Here is an 18,926-nt window from a genome sequence, read left to right as displayed (position 1 = left end):
CTTAAAGGGTTGTTAAAAACCTTGAAATCTTCTACGATAAATCCTATGGGTGATGAGATCAGGATGAAGTCAATTACACTTGTTAGACCTCTTCCGTTGAATGTGGGCTGAAATTGAACAGGTGGATTCTTTATTTCGTTAACAAAGTTTAGTTCTAGTTCAGCCATGAGTTCATTCATTATTTCCCCCCCCATTAGAATGTGTAAAATGCGTGAGATTTGTGTCAGTCTCATCGCTAATACCGCATTTATTGTTGTCACTATTACTGCATAGATGTAAGTTGAAGTCTCCTCCCCAAATTGTTGTGCATGTCTTTTTGATGTAATTAGTTCGTTGCTTTTGTATTATTGCGGAGATCTCTGGGAGTAGCGTATTCATAGCGGAGTTGGAGAGGTTATTATAAAAGTTTATGATAAAGTAAAGTCTTTGTTTGGTGACCTTAACCGCTATGATCTGAAAATTTGTATCTAAACTTATGGGGATTATCTCATCCACAGGAAGGGTATTTTTGATGTAAGTAACTAAGCCTCCGCTATTTCTGCCAGAGGTTGATTTCGTCGCAGGTGACCAAAAAGTTTTAAAGCCTAATATATGTATAGGCCTTATGGCCCACGTCTCCTGAAGACAGATACAACCACTCAAGTTGATCTGGCTTAGGAATTCGGGGTCAGTCTTCTTTGCGGAAAGACCTGCGATATTCCAGAAGGTAAAATGTATCTGCATAATGTCAGAGATGAAGTCAACTGGATTACCTGTATTAGCCCCTCGTTCGATGATTTCCTGATTAGTTTGGGTTGGTGTTGCAGTTGTGATGTCTTCATGTATGAATTTTGAACGCTCAGGTTTAATAAGAGGAAGAGGCAATTGCGTTGGAGTTATTGCTAAGATGGGATATGAGTTAGGTGATGGGGTTGGGTTAGTTTTGGGTGATGGCGCGAATTCCCCAATGTTGTAGGAGTTGGAAAGTCAATCATTAAAATCTAAGCCCGAAAAGGCATTAAATCTGTTATGTATTGGAATGTTAAAAGAAGTAGCTAGCGGGGGAACTGGTTGTCTCCATCGATTATCTCCATTCTCTTGATGAAGAGTATCGGAGAGATAAGGATGAATGGGAGGGGGTATGGGCGTTTGGCTTTGATGCCACTGTACCGAGCCTGTTGGGTATAGGAACTTAGAGTTCTGGTGAGGGATGAAAGGGTAAGAGGTGGTAGGATGATAACTTTCTGAGAAAGGATTAATAGGGGCAGGCGGAATGTTGGTGGTTATATTTAGTAAATGCCTGTAAAAATAACCTAATGGGAGAAGGGTTGTGTTGAATTCCCATGTAGAGGGTGATGGTGCTTTGGCAAGTGTCTTTTCGGCCCACAGGGGGTTTCTGAAAGTGATAGCTACACAATCTCCCTCGAATTTTTTGCGTAAGGGGCCTATCCAACCTACTCTTTGCGTATGGGAAATTTCCCCTACACATTCTGTAGGGAAGTTGCAATTCAAGCTTAACCAATGAAGTATCTTATTTTTCAGGGATGCTGTTGTTTCACTCTGCTCTTGCTTAAGTGTTGGGACGTTTACCAATACAAGGACATAGGCTCCGCATTCCGGTGGGAGGGTAATGCGTGCCGGTATCTGTCTAGACTTATATGGTTGTTCGTATGGCATCTTTGGTTGCTGAAATTTTGCGTTAAGCTGATTTCTTGCGTTAGGGTGATTGAGTTGTGTAGGTTTCTGTGTTGGTTTCTGTGAACCTTTCTGGGATGAAGTAGGGGTGCTTGCCGGTTGTAAGTTGGCTGTTTGGGTGTTTATATTAGTGGTAAGTGGTGTAATATTGGGCATGGAAGATTTGCTTGCGGCAGTTGTGCTATTGCTATGGGAATTTTGTTTCGGAAGGGTTAGTGGCGTCGGTATGGGTTTTTTGACTGTGACTGACTTTGAATGGGTGGCAGTCGTGGGAGCCAGAGGAGCTAAGGTGGTAGTAGGTGGCGTAAGGTGACTGGTGTTGCTGATTAGTCTTGCCATCTGTTTTTCAATATTATTTAAGGTTCGCTCTATTGGTGTTAATTGAGTTTTTATAAGGTCCTTAATTACATCTAGTACTTGCGAGTTAAGTTCAAGATAATTAGGCTTGGTAGCGCCATGCCCCCTGTGATCATCAGACGGTATGGTTGCAACTGCGGAGTCGTCCGCGTTTCCCGATGATGAGTAGCTTGTGTTATTTCGGTTGTTATTACGGGTCGTCTTATTGGACCTCCGGCGCCTTGGTGTATTTTTTTGATTGATCTTGTTCTTGACTACTGGTCTTGTACTATCTTCGTTGGGGAAAGGACCCTCCCTTATCTCCTTATCGAATGTTATTGGGGGAGGTACTATTAGGAGTGAGGACTGGGTTAAGGATTGTGACCCCCTCACAGTTGGTGGGTGGCTTTGGGTGATTTGGGTGGGACTAATCACCAAAGTTGGTGTTTTTTCAAGGTCATCCAAGGTATCTTCTCCAAGTGATAGGTGGGTGACGGATAGGTCGACGCTTGTTGGAATGGTGTGAGATTCAGCACGGGTTTCGCGCAATAGTGGGGCATTTATTTCCTGGTGGGTGGGTGTTTTAGCTAGGGCCAAAAGGCCCATTGAGGATCTACGAGCTGCTGCGAGGTCCTGGGAGACGCGTCTCTCTAGGAGCACTATCCCCTGATTAATCGCATCGTTAGCTTTACTGATGAATTGGTCGATCGGCCCGATTATGGGACCCGCTTCTTGTGCTGTTTTATTCCTCATTGCCCTAGTTGTCATAGTGGCAGATGTAATTATAGTTATTATAATCTTACCGGGGCCAAGCTACAAGGTGGAAAACGATGTATAGATGGGAATGTCAGTGGTGTGGCCCAGACCAGACTTGCCCAGGCTTGAACGGGCTTAAACGGGCCCGCCCTTGGCCCGGGCTTCGCCCGGGCGTCGACCCGCGCACGTCCCGCGATGCGCGTTGGCAGCCTTGCTTAAGGCAGTATATGGTGAAAGGGGGCGGGGCACTGGGAGGGGGCGCGGCCCACGCGGGAAGAGGAAACAGCTGATGGTGCTTACGCTGTACCTCGCAGTCCCGGGGCCGCGCCTCGCGCCTCCTCTGCGGCCGCGCTGGTGAAACTCCTTCCTCCTTGGACAGGTAAACAGATTTCGTGATTATAGGCTACTCCTGTAGCGAGTTGTGGCCAAAGTCCTGAACAGATACAGAGACCTCTATGCGAGCGGCTCCCGCGAAGCGGGGGCCGCGAGAGGTTATGAAGACCTTAGATGAGGGCGGGGCACTGGGAGGGGGCGCGGCCCACGCGGGAAGAGGAAACAGCTGATGGTGCTTACGCTGTACCTCGCAGTCCCGGGGCCGCGCCTCGCGCCTCCTCTGCGGCCGCGCTGGTGAAACTCCTTCCTCCTTGGACAGGTAAACAGATTTCGTGATTATAGGCTACTCCTGTAGCGAGTTGTGGCCAAAGTCCTGAACAGATACAGAGACCTCTATGCGAGCGGCTCCCGCGAAGCGGGGGCCGCGAGAGGTTATGAAGACCTTAGATGAGGGCGGGGCACTGGGAGGGGGCGCGGCCCACGCGGGAAGAGGAAACAGCTGATGGTGCTTACGCTGTACCTCGCAGTCCCGGGGCCGCGCCTCGCGCCTCCTCTGCGGCCGCGCTGGTAAAACTCCTTCCTCCTTGGACAGGTAAACAGATTTCGTGATTATAGGCTACTCCTGTAGCGAGTTGTGGCCAAAGTCCTGAACAGATACAGAGACCTCTATGCGATAGTCAATGTTTACATTTTCCTCTTCCGGGCCACTTTCTCTGCTTTCATTCGCCTCTATTTAGCCTCCTTTTGCCATGTTCGAAGAGAATCAAACATAGACTGTTACTTCATTTTGCAAACAATTTCTCCTGTAAGAACCCAATTGTTTTGTTCATCATAAGTGCCCGTCATCGGCCACTGCAACTCGGCATTGTCCCTCGTATATTTGTGCCACTGCGTACTAAACATAATAGGGCCAAGGCCATGCTTCACATACATATCAAAGTTCAGAGTGCCTTCTGGAGGCACTGGCTGACTTACTTCCAATTGAGCATTAGTAGAACAACAACGACAGCCCAAACAAAACAATTTACTGAGACCAGGCATTCTCAAAAGAAAACAAGTTCACTACTTATGCCTGTCAAAGTATTTGTAAACACTTTCCCCCCAAAATTGTTCCTCAGACCATACCAAATACAAACCAAAATGGTACCATATCCACAAAGACTCAAAATAAACTCACCTGATATATGCATGTCAAAAAATGTATTCTCCACTGTCAACTCTTCAGACCAAACGGTCAGATCCAAGGGTTTTGCTGTTCAGGACTCCAGTCGGGATGACCACTGGGTGAGGCCCTGTCCGGCAGGACAGAAGGGGCAGCTGCGAGTTCAGGAACTCTCTCATGCAGGGATCCCTGAACCGACCCGATGATCGCCCCGTCCTCCCCACCCTCCCGCAGGAGAGGATGGGTCACTTACCCGAAGGAGTCCCTGTTCAGGCGCCAACTGAAGGAAGTGACCTTATTAGTACTGCAGAGAGGACTGACTTCAGCAAGCATAATGACACATTATGTACATTTCAGAACCAAGGAAGACCCACCCATAATGGAATTTTCCAAGCAGGTGCAGCTAACTCAAAGAAGTACAGTAGGATGGGTTTCGATTCTGAGGCCGGGCACACTGTATCTCCTATCCAAGGTCATTCTGTCTGTGAATGCCGCTAGACTGGTGGGAGAAGACCTCTATCTAGTGAGAAAGGTATGTGCTAATAAGAACAATGCACAAACAAAATAGCAAAACATATTTATTTCATCAGAGGTCACATCCCAAAGTTTACCCAAATTGAAGAATGATTGTCAATGAAGGGACAGCTGCAGCAGTTTATACATTAATTTCTGGAATAAATTCTCCAAATTCCGACGTCAATGTATGAGTGGTCATCCTTTTATTGGTTTTGAGAACACGTGATCAAGATAGCTTAGGGAATGAACAGCCGACACGTGTTTCGCCCATCTAGCTATCCCACCAAGGCCTTAAAAGGCTTAACCGGAACAGGCAACTCTAAAGATGATTAAAGAACTTAATGTCCTTAGATCCAACCTCACCACCTTCAAGGCCAACTCAAACGTGTTTATGGTAGACTGACTGATTTCAAAGATAGGATTGACTCATTACAGAATAATGTCACTGTCTTTAGTAATTTTCAGTGCAAGGTGGTAGAGTTGGAAGACTGAAGCAGATGTGATAATATTTGCATGTATGATGTCATGGAGAAGGAGCAGGGGTCGGACGTGAAATGTTTTCTGGTTACGTTGCTGCCTGATCATCTTAATTTGATGCTTGACTTCTGTGTTGAATTCCAGAGGGCACATAGATTGTGAGTTCACCGGGACCACAGCCCAGACAGTCCTAGACCAATCATTGCATGTCTCCTGCGTCTTGAGTTCAAACTACTCTCCGACTCTCCCAACAACGTGTCCCTTTCCAGTACAAGAGACACCGGATTAATATAAAAGCTGATTTCCCGCATGCAACCAATCTCCTGAAGAAACAATTCATAGCTCTACACCTTCTTTTGACACACAAAGAAATAAGTTATGGGTTACTAGACCCTGCTATCATGATTATCACAGTAGATGGCAAAACCTGAGAAGTCAACTATCCTGACGCAATAGAATGTTTTCTAGTTGAGCACACAAAGCAAGATATTGAAGCGACATCATAGCAGAATATAGCAAGTGTAGTACCACTGTCCAATTAGAACGCAGCAGACTCTAACAGGAAAATTTCCAAGGGGGCAAACAAACTCCCAACATCTTCCCACCCTGCACATCACCTCGAACATTCTCATGGACCCCCTCACCACTGTACTCGACAATGTGACAGAGAAAGATCGCCATTGAAATACTCAGCTATGGATAGTTGACATTAGCACATTATATTTGCTCATTACTGGAATATTGACAAACTTATGCTCCAGAAGAGGCTAGACGACCCTGACCAAAGCTCACGACCTATAGAGTTGTCTGCTTTTACACCCCTACACCTCCGATACTTTTATACAATTAGAACTGTTCCTTTCTATTGACCAGTTTATTCAGATGGAGGTGCTAGTTCTTCTTGGAATAAACCAATCAAGTCATGTGTACAACAAATTTAAGGATAATCGTGCAGAACATGAACAGACTCAATAGCTACATAGAAAGGAAAAAGATACAATCATACTTTAGCGACCAAGTCTCCTGTAGTGGCCTTTCTACAGGAAACTCACCTATCAGCCCTCAAATCCTCCAAACTACAATGTGACTGTGTTAGGAAAGTGATCTTTGCTGTCGGTTCCATGCCAAAGAAAGGCGGCACCGCTATTTTAATACATAAAAAACTGATGGCCCAGCTTGCAATGTCTGAAAGGACGGAGGTTTTGTCTAAGTAAGTCTCAAAATCCAGGCCTCCCAATTTATTGTAGGCAGTGTACATGCCTTTATGGTCTCCAAATTACCCTTCCTTACCCAATTACACAGACTGCCAGTGACCTTGACACTGGACCCTATCCTTGGCAGGACTGGACCCCCATAGATAGGAAAGAATTTCCTGGAGGATGGCTCCTCATGATCTCCTAATGGACCATGCTTTGATAGACCCCAGACACCTTCTGCATCCCAAGGCCACGATTTCACCTTTTAATCCCACCCCCAAAGGACTGACTATAGAACTGATTTTTTCCTCCTGGTGGGATCACTTACACACAATCTTAATTCATGTGAAATTTCTGGCATCGGCCTACCAAATCACTCTCTCATCCAACTGGATTTGGCAATGGAACTTCTTAACCCCCTTCCAGGGCACTGGTGACAACCGACTTGGAAATTCCGACAGACAACTACAAATCTACCTCAGTACCTTCATGTCACTGAACGAGTGATCGGTAGCCTCTTTCCAAACCTTGTAAGCAGTGAGAAAAGCCTATATGAGAAGTCAACTTCTGAGATAATATACTCTCCAGCGGCAATGAAGCTCAGAAACAAAGCACCAATTAAAACAATGTATCAAGGGTTTGATGGCTACCTATCGACAGATTTCAACAACAGACTCTTTCCATATCTTGATGAGGGCTAAGATGCATCTCAACTCAATCTTCTTCTCCCTAGCAGAAAAAGACCTAGGTCAGATCAAGCAACAGCATTATGAGTTCAGTGAAAAGGCCGGATGTCTCCTCGCCCAAGAGCTGAAACAAGAAGGGGTACGCCGTAACATTCCTGCCCTCAAGACGCAGGGAGGCCTTCTTACTAAACCTATTCAGATCGCAGAACAATTTGCATTCTTTAGGGGGAGCTATATTTTTCGATGGCTGGTGTCTCGCTGTCAGAGATAAAATCTCATTTCTTTGACCACCTTGCCCTTCCTTGTCTTATGGCTGAATCTGACGCTGATGTGGCGTCTGATATTACCGAAGATGAGGTCTGGAATGCTGTCAAAGATATGCCCATTCCTGCATTTATGATAAAGCACCCATCATAACCAGCAGACTGGACTACGGAAATGCCCTTTACACCTGGATCAACAAGTCTCTGCTCCACAAACTCCAGACCATACAGAACACCGCTGCCAGACTGGTCCTCGGCATACCTCTACACAAACACATCACCCAACATCTGCAGAACCTCCACTGACTCCCCATTGAGAAAAGAGTCACCTTCAAGATACTCACCCACACCTACAAATGCCTCCACAACACCGGACCCCAGTACCTCAACGAAAGAATCTCGTCCCACGTCAGGTCATGGCATTCAGACCATGGATCACTCAGGATTTCGGATGGTCTTAAGCCCCTTGTGGCCTTCCAAGATGAATTACAACTTGGGAAGCAGTATCTGCAAACTTAAGCATTTACTGCTGTATGGCAACATACCTCTGGAAGTTCCACTTCTTGAATCAGTGATCCATGTTTACCTACGAGTCTGGAGCTCTGTCTTGGGGTGTCTCTGGCCTGTATAGGGTATTATTGGATGAGGTTGTAGTGGTTTACACCAGTGACGTTTGCGTCATCCATGGAATGTTTACTGTCTTGCGTCCTGTGTGTGTGTGGATTGCATGCGGAATGTGGAATGATCTGCTGCGGGGTTGTGAGTGACAGTTGGTCTTGTCTCTCGTCCGTGCTGGCTGCTGCGCAGTCTCTGCCAAAGAATAAACTTTATACTTACCATACTACAGTTGTAGTTTGTCATTACTACAGAGGTGCACTCTATTCTTCTCAGACACCTACTAAGAAATAAATGCCAGGGCCGACTTGGCAAACTGACTGATGCAGACTGGGTTGAGCGTCTGGACATTCATGATAGGGGCCTCCGTAAGGCCTGCCTCAAGTTTAGGTTCTTCAAGTTGCTGCATGATTGGCACTGGTCTTTACGCCAGCTGAAGGGAGCCAATATGACCCTACAGCAGCGTGTTGAAGATGGCACCTGAATGGAGTTGTTTTACATATATTATTCTGCTGTCCCTCCTTGCAAACATAGTGGCAGGAAGTCATGCATAACACGAATGCTTGCAATGATCGGAATCTGCGACAATCCCCAAAAATGATATTTCTCTGTGACACATTGGATGTGGTAGATCTAAATAATCATCTAAAGAGATGGATGGGCACAGCACTGGCAGTGGCTTCCATGGCTGCCCTCCGCCAGTGGAAGTAGGTGACGCCCACTTCCATGCTGACTGGATGCCAGATATGACAGTAGAAGCCTCACGTACAAATAATTTACTGACTTCCAGGTGAGCACCCCCAGATTGAAAATGTATGGTCCACTTTTGTTTCGACGGTGACCTCCTTTTCTTGAGCTCAGGGTTACCCCGAGTCCTTTCATAGATTTGGGATCTTTTTCCTTTTTCACCTTCTCTTTCGTTTGAATCTCCTTTGTTCTTTTCTTTCTCTTTCTTCTACATTACCCCAATTTCTCCTAGGGCATTGCTTCTGTTCATTGTTCCATGTTCAACGTATCAGCGCAGTTTGACTCCCTGGTTTATAACACAGTTTTCTATTACATGCGTCTCTTTGAACGTTGTCATCATGTACTATTTTTACTTATTGTAGACGAATGATTTGCCTTCATGTTATTCGTTATTCCTACTGCTCATTTCAAGGTTTATCACCTCGAGTATGTAACTTTTGTATGATTTTATACAAATGAAAATACCTAATAAAAGAAATGTTAAAAAAAAAAATAGTTCAGGATGTACTTTGCACAACAGCCTCTCTTCTGTATGGTTTAATAGACCATAATGTTTGCTCCATTTATACAAAATAAAGGCGTATACAGAAGAAACATGACAACTTGAGTCATTAATATAATTGTCACAATCCAAATGCACATTTTTATGTACACATTATATATAAAGTTGAAGTTGGTGATACTTGCAGCACGGCGGAAGGTACCGACTGATGTCAGGCCTTGTAGTGCTATTTATTTTTTCCAGATAGGCTTCAACACGGATAGGACCACAAAGATTTATGGACCTGGCCATCAACGCCTGACTTCCATTGCCCTATTGGCACTGGTTGCGAGGTAGGGGATGCTTTGGTGTTGGGCATGTAGTGCGCACTTTCAAGGCCTGTGCACTCTCACTGCCCACACCCAGTAAGCTGCAAGTGTGGCTTAGCAACGAGGTCATGGCCTGTTTCATACTACAGGCTACTGTCGCATCGTGCTACAAATAACCACAGACGCTGGTTATACTTAAACTGGAGCCTTTATTATTTATGACTAGCGCTCACCCTGTCCCTACTCTAACTGCCCTCATCCTGTCCCTGCTCCACCTCTTCCTTTCCCTGACCACCTAGCTCCTCCCACTCAGCTACTAGACTGCTAACACATAACATCTCCCCCTTTATTAACAAAACTAACGACATATTCAATCATATCTCTTCAATGAGTCTCTTTGGTCGCTGGACAATGCGGCGCGGCCTTGTGTCCACTTCATCAGTGTTCTCTTCAGTTTGGGGTACACCCAATTGGTCCTGATCCTCTAGAGTGTCCCATTCAGGGGTTACAGGATCTAGTGACGCAGTGGGGTCGAGCAACAATCCGGTCGAGTCTCGGGAGCACTTCTTAAAGTGAGACACGTTTCTCGTAATTCTACGGTGGTCAGACTCCGCCGTCAGCATAGTGCCTTTCTGCCGAGTGACCAGTAGTGGTTCATCGCGAAAACGACAGTCCGTTTTCTTCTGTTGGTCTTGTTTCCCTAGTACATAGTCTCCTTCATGTACAGAGGGTGACCTTGCTCTTCGCTTGTAGTCGGCATACGACTTCATCTTGCCTTGTTCGCTTGTCCGTGTCTATCATCTCTAGATGGTTGTGGGTGGGTGATATAGCTCGCAGTGCTCCATCCCAGGTTGGAATTCGGTTTCTCATGGGGCGACCTAACATCAGCGTGGCAGGACACTTGCCAGTTGTCGAGTGGGGAGTTGTCCTGTAGGCTCTGAGGACCTCGTTGAGGGCGATCTGTAGGTTCTTCTTTTCGGCACAGGCATGCTGAAATGTTTTCTTGATCGTGGCCATGAAGCGTTCAACTGTGCCGTTTGCTTGTGGCCAAAGGGGTGTGACTTTCCTATGATGGAAGTCCAAGTGTCGGGCGTATGCATCAAACTCATGCCCATTGAAGGGGGGACCATTGTCTGTCTTCACCGCTCTAGGGACACCCCAGGTTGCAAATAATTCATCCAGCACCTTAAGAGTACTGGAGGCACCAGTGGAGGGCACGAACTGTGCGAATGGGAAACGAGAGTACTCGTCCATTATGACTATCGCATACTTGCCGGAAGGTAGTGGTCCATGGAAGTCCACAGCAATTTCTTGCCACACTTCAGCCGGTAAGAGGGTCATTTGCAATGGGGCCGGAGGATCACCTTTGCTTGTCAGTCGGCACGGGTGGCTGTCTTTCAGGGTGGATTCCACCATTTGGTTGAGTAGGGGAAACCACACACGTTCCCTGAGTGCTCGCTTCGTGGACACGACTCCCCGGTGGCCTTCATGGGCAAGATCGATGACACCTTGCTGTAGATTACTGGGGACCACAATTCGCTGTCCCCGCAGTATGATTCCGTCTGAGGTCACTGACAGTTCCTCATGGACGTGCCGGAATGCTTGTAGCTCTTGTTTGGTGTCCAGCTCACTGTCTTCATCCTGAGGGTCATGTCTCCACCGGTTGGTTCGAATCTTGCGGAGTACCTTTTGTAGGACGGTGTCCTGCGCGGTGGCGTCTCGGATTGCATCCATTGGAATGGCAGGAGGTAGCGCCTGGTCAGCTACGAAATGGATATATTCCTCTGCAATTGAAGGATGAGAATTGGTTGATGCAGGCGGATGCCGAGACATGTAGTCTGCCGGGTTTTCAGACTTTCCCTGCTTGTGTACGATCGTGAAGGTATACTCCTGAAGTCTCAGGCCCCACCTCTCAATTCTGGGGGGCATTTTAGATCGGGGGTTGCCGTAGATGGTGACTAGCGCCTGGTGATCAGTGATCAGGGTAAAGTGCTTGCCGTAGAGGAAGACATGAAAATGTTCACATGCCCAGACCACTGCAAGGCTCTCCTTCTCGGGCTGAGAGTACGCCTTCTCAGGATCGGACAGGCTGCGCCTGGCATAGGCAACTATACGTCTCTGGTCAGAGTCATTGTCGTATTGTGCCAGAATGGCCCCCAACCCTATGGGGCTAGCATCTACGGTGACTTCAGTCATGCGTCTGGGGTTGAAGTAAGAAAGGTTATCGGCTGACTCCACGGCCCGCTTGATCTCTGTGAACGCTTGCTCACACTGAGGAGTCCATTCAAAGGGTTGTTCTTGCTTGGTCAAGGTGCGGAGCGGGTGGCTGATGGTCGCAATGTCCCGATATACCGGGCGCAATAGCTGGCCATTCCCAGGAAAGACCTTAGATCACTGACGTCCTGAGGACACTTGGCGTTGTTCAAGGTTGCCACTTTTTCCGGATCAGGTTTCATTCCTGCTCCTAAGAAGATATGACCGAAGAACTTTAATGTTGATTGATGAAATTCGCACTTGTCCTTGTTCAGGGTCAAGTTCGCATCAAGCAGGGCATGACAGACACGGTTGAGTGCAATGTCGTGCTCACGGGTGTCGGAGCCATATACGAGGATGTCATCGCTGTAATTGAGCGTATTGGGGATGTTTTGGATGACCTGTCGAAAAGCCTCCTGGAAAATTTTGGCAGCTGATGATACACCAAAGCTCAGTCTCTTATATCTAAAGAGTCCTAGGTGTGTAGCAAAAGTTGTGATGGGGTGTGACTGGGCATCCAGCTCCAGCTGGTGATAGCCCTTGTTTAAGTCCAATTTAGAGAATACCTTGGCTCCGTTCAAAGCCGAGATCATGTTACATAGAAGTGGCCCTGGATGGCGTTCACGTTCTATCGCAGTGTTGGGTAATCGCATGTCAACAAACAGTCTTACTTTGCTGGTGGTGCCCTTTTTCGGTACAACGACAACTGGCGAAACCCACGGGGTCGGACCGTCCGTGCATTCAATGATGTCGGCAGACAGGAGGTCATTGATCTCTTCTTCGACAGCCTTTTGAAGGTGGAAAGGAACACGCCGGGGGTGCTGAGCAACAGGTCTGATATGTTTGTTGACGTGCAGGTGTATCTGACGGTCCTTCAACTTCCCCAGCCCAATGAAAAGGCGAGGAAAACGGTTGACGATGTTCTGGTCATCACAGACTTTGAAGAGGATCTCCACAAGACGGAGACGTTCCGCAGTCGGCAGGCTGAGCAAACAGTCAGCTTCGGGGCCCTTGATGACATGGATGACGGCATCAATAGTGACATTGTCATGAGCAAGTGTAGTCGGGAATTTGCCAAGACATTGCAGCGGCTTCGTTGACATCCAGGTGTAGACCCGTACAGGTGCATGAGCAAGCGTCGGCTTGGGGGGCATCCTCTCATACTCAGTGACGGGGATGTAGTTCAGCGAAGCTCCACTGTCCATTAAAATTTTAGTGTCATGATTCCCTACCTTAATGTGTAATCGAGGATACTTCTTCAATTGATCTGGGTCTGCGATCATGTTTGCATAGTGAGTCATGTTTTCGGAGTCTCGAGATGAAGATCTGGAGCCCCGGGACGGAGATCTGCACTCCCATCGCGATCTGTGTGACTCCCTGCTGGAATGTGTAGAGCTGGAGGACTCGTATCTTTGTCATGGACGGCTCTAATGTGGTGCTTTCTGGTGCTCGATCGGGACGACCTTCCAGTTCCACTTCGCCTCTCTTTGTTGTACTCGCCGCACATCGCCTTGAAATGGTTCGTCCGACCACATTTTCTGCACCGCTGGCCCATGGCTGGGCAGACGTCCACGTGAGGATAGTCATAGCCGCACCTGTAGCACCTCCTTGCTCTCTCTGGTCTCTTCTCTCTCCAGCCGGTTTCCCGCCTCTTGTGATCTGAGCGCCTCGAGCGAGACGACGGTCGCGATGTCCAATGATTGTCTCTCGAGCGTCTTCGCCCGCCACCACGGTCCTGAACTCGATGTGCTTGCTCAGTGCTCACCTTGCGCCCAGATTCAATGGTGGCGGCATGCTCCTCAGCCTGATCGTAGACGCGAGTCAGTTCCTCAATGTCGTCCAGTTCTTGCGGCTTTCTCAGCAGTCGTCTCCTGAGGGATTCGGAGTGGCACCCCTCTATGATCTGCGACTTGATGGCGGCGTCGGTTGAAAAATTGTCGAACTCGCAGTGGCTCGATAGGCGCCATAGGCGAGTGATGAATGTTCTCATTGCCTCGTCTTTCCCTTGACGTGCCTGATGAAAAGCATGGCGCTCATAGTCCACGTTCTTTTTATGGAGGAATCTCTTGTTCAGTGCGTCGCGTACTTTGTCATACGTTCCGGTATCTGCAGCAGGGAGATCCTTGATAAGTTTACTTATTTCACGCCCAGCCAGATTCCGGAGAGCTATCAGCTTGTCCTTGTCAACGGTCACTTTGGACCCTTCAAGGTAGTCCTCGAAGTCTTCGAGCCATTCCTGCCACTTGGGGCCCATGCTTCCACCTGTCGTTAGGGTGACTGGCTCTGGGGCCCTCAAATGTGACCCTCCTGCAAAGAGGGGCTTGACCTCATTACATCGCGGTGATGTCGACATCGTGGGACCGCAAAATACTGTACTGGATGCTTCTGGTTACTTTGGCACTGTTCGACCTCAAACTTCTGCGCAGTTTGCTTCTGAGTGTCTGTTTGATTGGTTTGGCTCGTGCTTGTTTGCTTGTGTTGTTAGCTCTTGTGGTCGCTCGGGCTTGTTTTCTTATTGTACACCTTGCGTTTGCTCGTGCTTATTTCTTTTCCTTGCTTGCGTTGGCCAATGTTGGTTTGTTTGCGTTTGTTAATGCGTGTTTGCTTGCTCTTATCAATGCTTGATTATTTATTTTCGCCAATGCTTGTTTACTTTGCTGGATGCCTGACTTCAAAATGGCCGCTCTACAATGATCAAGGGATCTGTCTTGAAAAGTGCCTGACTTCAAGATGGCCGCCGCCACTGCATGCACACGAGGCTTTCTCTCCTGATTCATTCAGTTCCAGTTCACTCTGGACTCACCGGCCGGCGACTCCAAGGGCAGCACACGTCAGGATTCACTTTTCTTTGGCCGCAGCATCTACCAGGTGAGGTTGGGGTGGGCTCCCGCCTTACTTTTCACGCTCCCGCTCTTCTTCTCCGCTCACGTGCCAAAACTCATGCATCGGGCGTGAGGTTGTCCGACCTCCGACGGCACCCGGGCTCCGATTCCAGCGCGCTCGGCAGCGCTTGTCTCCAGGCTCTCGGGGGTAGCGTCCTCCACGTCGGGGGACCTCTATCTCGTTCTGGGGAGCTGGACAGGGTCGGAGTGGGCTCCCGACTCCTGTTCTTTCAAGGGTGCCAAGTTGCACGCATCCGACGGGACTCGCGCTTTCGGCGCAAACAGCTTCTTCTTTCGAGCGTTTCAGCGCTCGTTGCTGCGGCTCCCTCTTCACTCCCTCGCCACCACTGGGAGGGACAGGGTCACCTGCTGCTGGCCTGTCTCCTCAGGCGGCAGCTCTACACAGCAGCGTTTTCTTCCTTTCGGTGCTGCACAGGACAGGGCACTCTTGTGGGATCCTGTGGGCTGCATTCATGCCCGTCCCATCCTTGTCGCCAGTTGTCGCATCGTGCTACAAATAACCACAGACGCTGGTTATACTTAAACTGGAGCCTTTATTATTTATGACTAGCTCTCACCCTGTCCCTACTCTAACTGCCCTCATCCTGTCCCTGCTCCGCCTCTTCCTTTCCCTGACCACCTAGCTTTTCCTACTCAGCTACTAGACTGCTAACACATAACATCTACGATTACAGTAACTCACCATGTGAAACATGCTGCACATGCTGACAGCCTCATCAATAGCAAGTTGCAAGACATCTTCAACGAGTTGGACCTCAGGAAGTTTGCAGGTCAGCCCAACCACCCTTCTGCGATTTTTGAACATGTCTTTTGAACAAGGGATTATTTCACAAGATTTGAGGCAAGATACCTGTATTGCTGGGGAAGACATCTGACACCATAGTAGCATTTTCGAGCATTCAAACTTGGTGATAAAAAAGAGAAGTAAGGTCCTATGCTTGGAACTCCTGTTTTTGATCTTGTGGTATGGTGACACTAGTAGAACACATTTTAGCCCACCCACATACAATTTTAATATAGGTCTGACAATTGAACAAATGGAGAACATAAGTGACATAACCTCACCCAAATTAAAGCAGCACGAGCTGGCAAACTCTACATCCAGTGAACAGTAGTTCTCTTGAATGTTTCCCAGTGCAACATATGGAACTCACTGATGGAGCATATCATATTAGGTAAATGAGCAGTCATCATTCTATGTGAGTAAATACATGTAGGGTAAACCATAAAAGATGTGGCTGTTTCTTGAAGGAGTTTTGTACTTTTTGCTTGCTGGGTTTTTGAGCCCCAAATAAAATTGTTGACAACGAACAAATTACCACAGACATAGATTTTGGATCTAGTAGTACCACAGTGCAGAGTTGTGAAATGCAAAATACAAGTTAACTCCTGGGTTCCTGCCTTTTTAGTTCGACCCTACAGCGCATATATTTGTGTACTGGCACTTTCCATATGCTCTTTTAGTGTGCTTTTCACTGGAGTAGAGGATTGCAGAGTATCTGGAACCACAACAACCTATCTGCTGGTGCACAACCAACCTTCAGCTGCACAAAAGAACATTGGCTACTCATTATCTTTCAGGGTGGTGTAAGCCCTGGTGTGTGGCAGATATAAAACATGGAGCATTCCTCCATCACAAATCGATGCACTATCACTCAACTTCTTCCGGTGCACTAGTATTACCCTGACACACGATGTACGCCACAATGCAGGCAGGGAACAAACATGCCATAGAAAAAGACTGGAATCAAACTGTCTTGTTAAAGCAAAACCTTAGGATACTGTCCATACTAGTGATTCCCAAACTTTTTAGAAGCAGAACCCACTTTTTAGTACCTCAAACTTTCACAACCCACATTGCTTAAATGGACTTAATGTTGGCAAATTTTTAATGTAACTAAAGCGCAATGTGATAGCGCATTGTCATTTACCGACAACACATTTTCCATTGAAATGGTCACTACATTTCCACAGACATACAGTACTAATAAAACTATATTACACATAAATGATAATGTGTGTAAATCGTGTTTCAGTGAATATTTATTATTTGTGCATCACCAAGTAAAGTGTCTTGATTTGTTCTGATCCTATTAAAATCTTTGTTTCCCTCACACTTCTGGTTTACAAAACAATGTGCTTCATTGTTGCTTTCCTAACTGTTGAGTGTGTACAGCTCATTTACTGGTACTTACATTTTATTGGGTATTACAAAAAAATGACATCCTACAGCCTTTCCTTTCACGCTTCATGTACCCCAGCAAGATTTTTAGATAATTTGCTTAACTTTTCTTTCTACGACTGCAAAGTGAAAATAGTTTGTAAAGACCAGTCCACATGTTTAACAAGCATTTGCAATGCAATAGTTCTCGCATTTGCGAGAGTTGAGCTATTGGCATTGTAAACAACAATGCCTTTTATTTATAAACACACACTTTGTACTTATAGTTGTTGCTTATGAGAAGCGGGCTGGCAGTAACTGTGCCTCTTTTACAGCCAGCCTTGCTTCTCATAAGCAAGGACTATAAGTACAATATGCGTGTTTACACACACTTGTAAGTTTCCAAAACACATAAATAAAAGGCATTGTCATTTATAATGCCAACAGCTCAAACTGTCGCAAATGCGAGACCTATTGTATTGCAAATGCTTGTTTCTTTTAGATAGTCACAATGGGTGAGACAGTCTTTTCAGATGTAAATGAGAGAAACTCTTGCTAATGGGTAGCATTACAATTCCTTCAAAAACTTGCATTTTAAAATGCTCTTATTTACCAGAACAGTGAGTGCAATAGCAGTTAGACATATCTAGAGTCACCGGGAAATGAAAACTCTAGGCTCAGTGGAACAGGCAGAGCAGGAGCAGATCCTGGAGCAATGAAGCTCGAGCTACAGGGGACTTCAGTGGAGATGATCGAGTAATGGAACCTTGAGAAAATAGGCAGGAGAGCCACGGTCGTCTGCTACGGTTTTAGCTCGCTGCGAGGCTGGGCAGGCTTGCGGTCGATGAGACGAAGCTGAGCTGAGTGAGTGCTGGATTGGAGGGGGAGCGTGGAACATCAGCTGGCCGGTTTGGAGCGTGCTCATGAGTTTGTGACTACGGGTCTCTCCCACACAGAGGTGCCAGATAAGAGATTCCATCCCCTGGGGCCCCTTGAATCTCCTCACTCTTTTGAGGGAACATCAGAAAACATTGCCCTGCTCTAAAGGAACTCAAGCCTTCTGCTCTCTTAGAGACCTTATTGAGCATCTGTATCCTAGCGCCCCACCCAGCCTCGCTGTGCTTGTACGCCTGCTTAATCCCTACATAATAAGAGTCTGCGGGACATGCTTATTGTGTACTGAATCTTGAGATACTGAAATACAGACTGTGGATTGACTGAACCTGTGCTGTTGGGCTGCATTCTTTGCCCTGTCCCCTGTACCAGGGTACAATGGACCTTGCCATAATCTCCTGCAGCTGCTGATTATTGAGAGAGGACACTTCCTTTGTACAAAAGTTCTGCCTCTTCCCCCCGCATGTGGGCAACGTGGTGGTTCTTTTGGGCTGCATTCTTTGCCCTGGTTGGACTCCTTGGCCCAGGGTACATCAGACTGTGCCGTAATCTCCTGCTGCTGCTGATTGGAGGAGGTGACATCCATTGCGCGTATAGTGTATCTCTCCCCCTGCAACGTGGGACACAAATTGGACATGCCCGGGTGAAGCCCAGACCAGTGGTGGGTCTGTCTCTCCCTGTCAGAGGCCGGAGGAGGCTGGGCCCCCTCTAACATCTTGCACAATGGTACTGGGTATATTTATACTGTTTTTTACTTGTACTCAATTTCTTTGATTGTTGCTGTGTTTGACCCAAGCTTTACACTTTTGCCTACAGCGCTAGGAGTGCAGCATGTCACTAAGCTTGAGCATATCTTTTCTTGGCTCCTTAGGTAGGGGACAGTAAATGGACACTTGGCTGCAAAACAAAATCTAAGATCGACTGGTGATAACTGCATTATGGATAGAATCAACAACCTTCTGGTAGATCTGGAGGAGATATTAAATTCTCCTGATGAGCAAATCACAGCCGCTTAATCATTACCTCAGCAAAGTCATGAAAGGAAAAAGCAGGCAAAGAAGAAGGTCCCAGACATGTTAGAGATTAAGGTTATCCCCCTGCTTGCTAATGACTCGCCTTTGAGTCAAACACTTCCAATCAAACT

This window comes from Lissotriton helveticus, chromosome 5_1 (genome assembly GCF_964261635.1).
Source record: "Lissotriton helveticus chromosome 5_1, aLisHel1.1, whole genome shotgun sequence".
Taxonomy (NCBI): domain Eukaryota; kingdom Metazoa; phylum Chordata; class Amphibia; order Caudata; family Salamandridae; genus Lissotriton; species Lissotriton helveticus.
Note: the sequence above shows the minus strand (reverse complement) of the source record.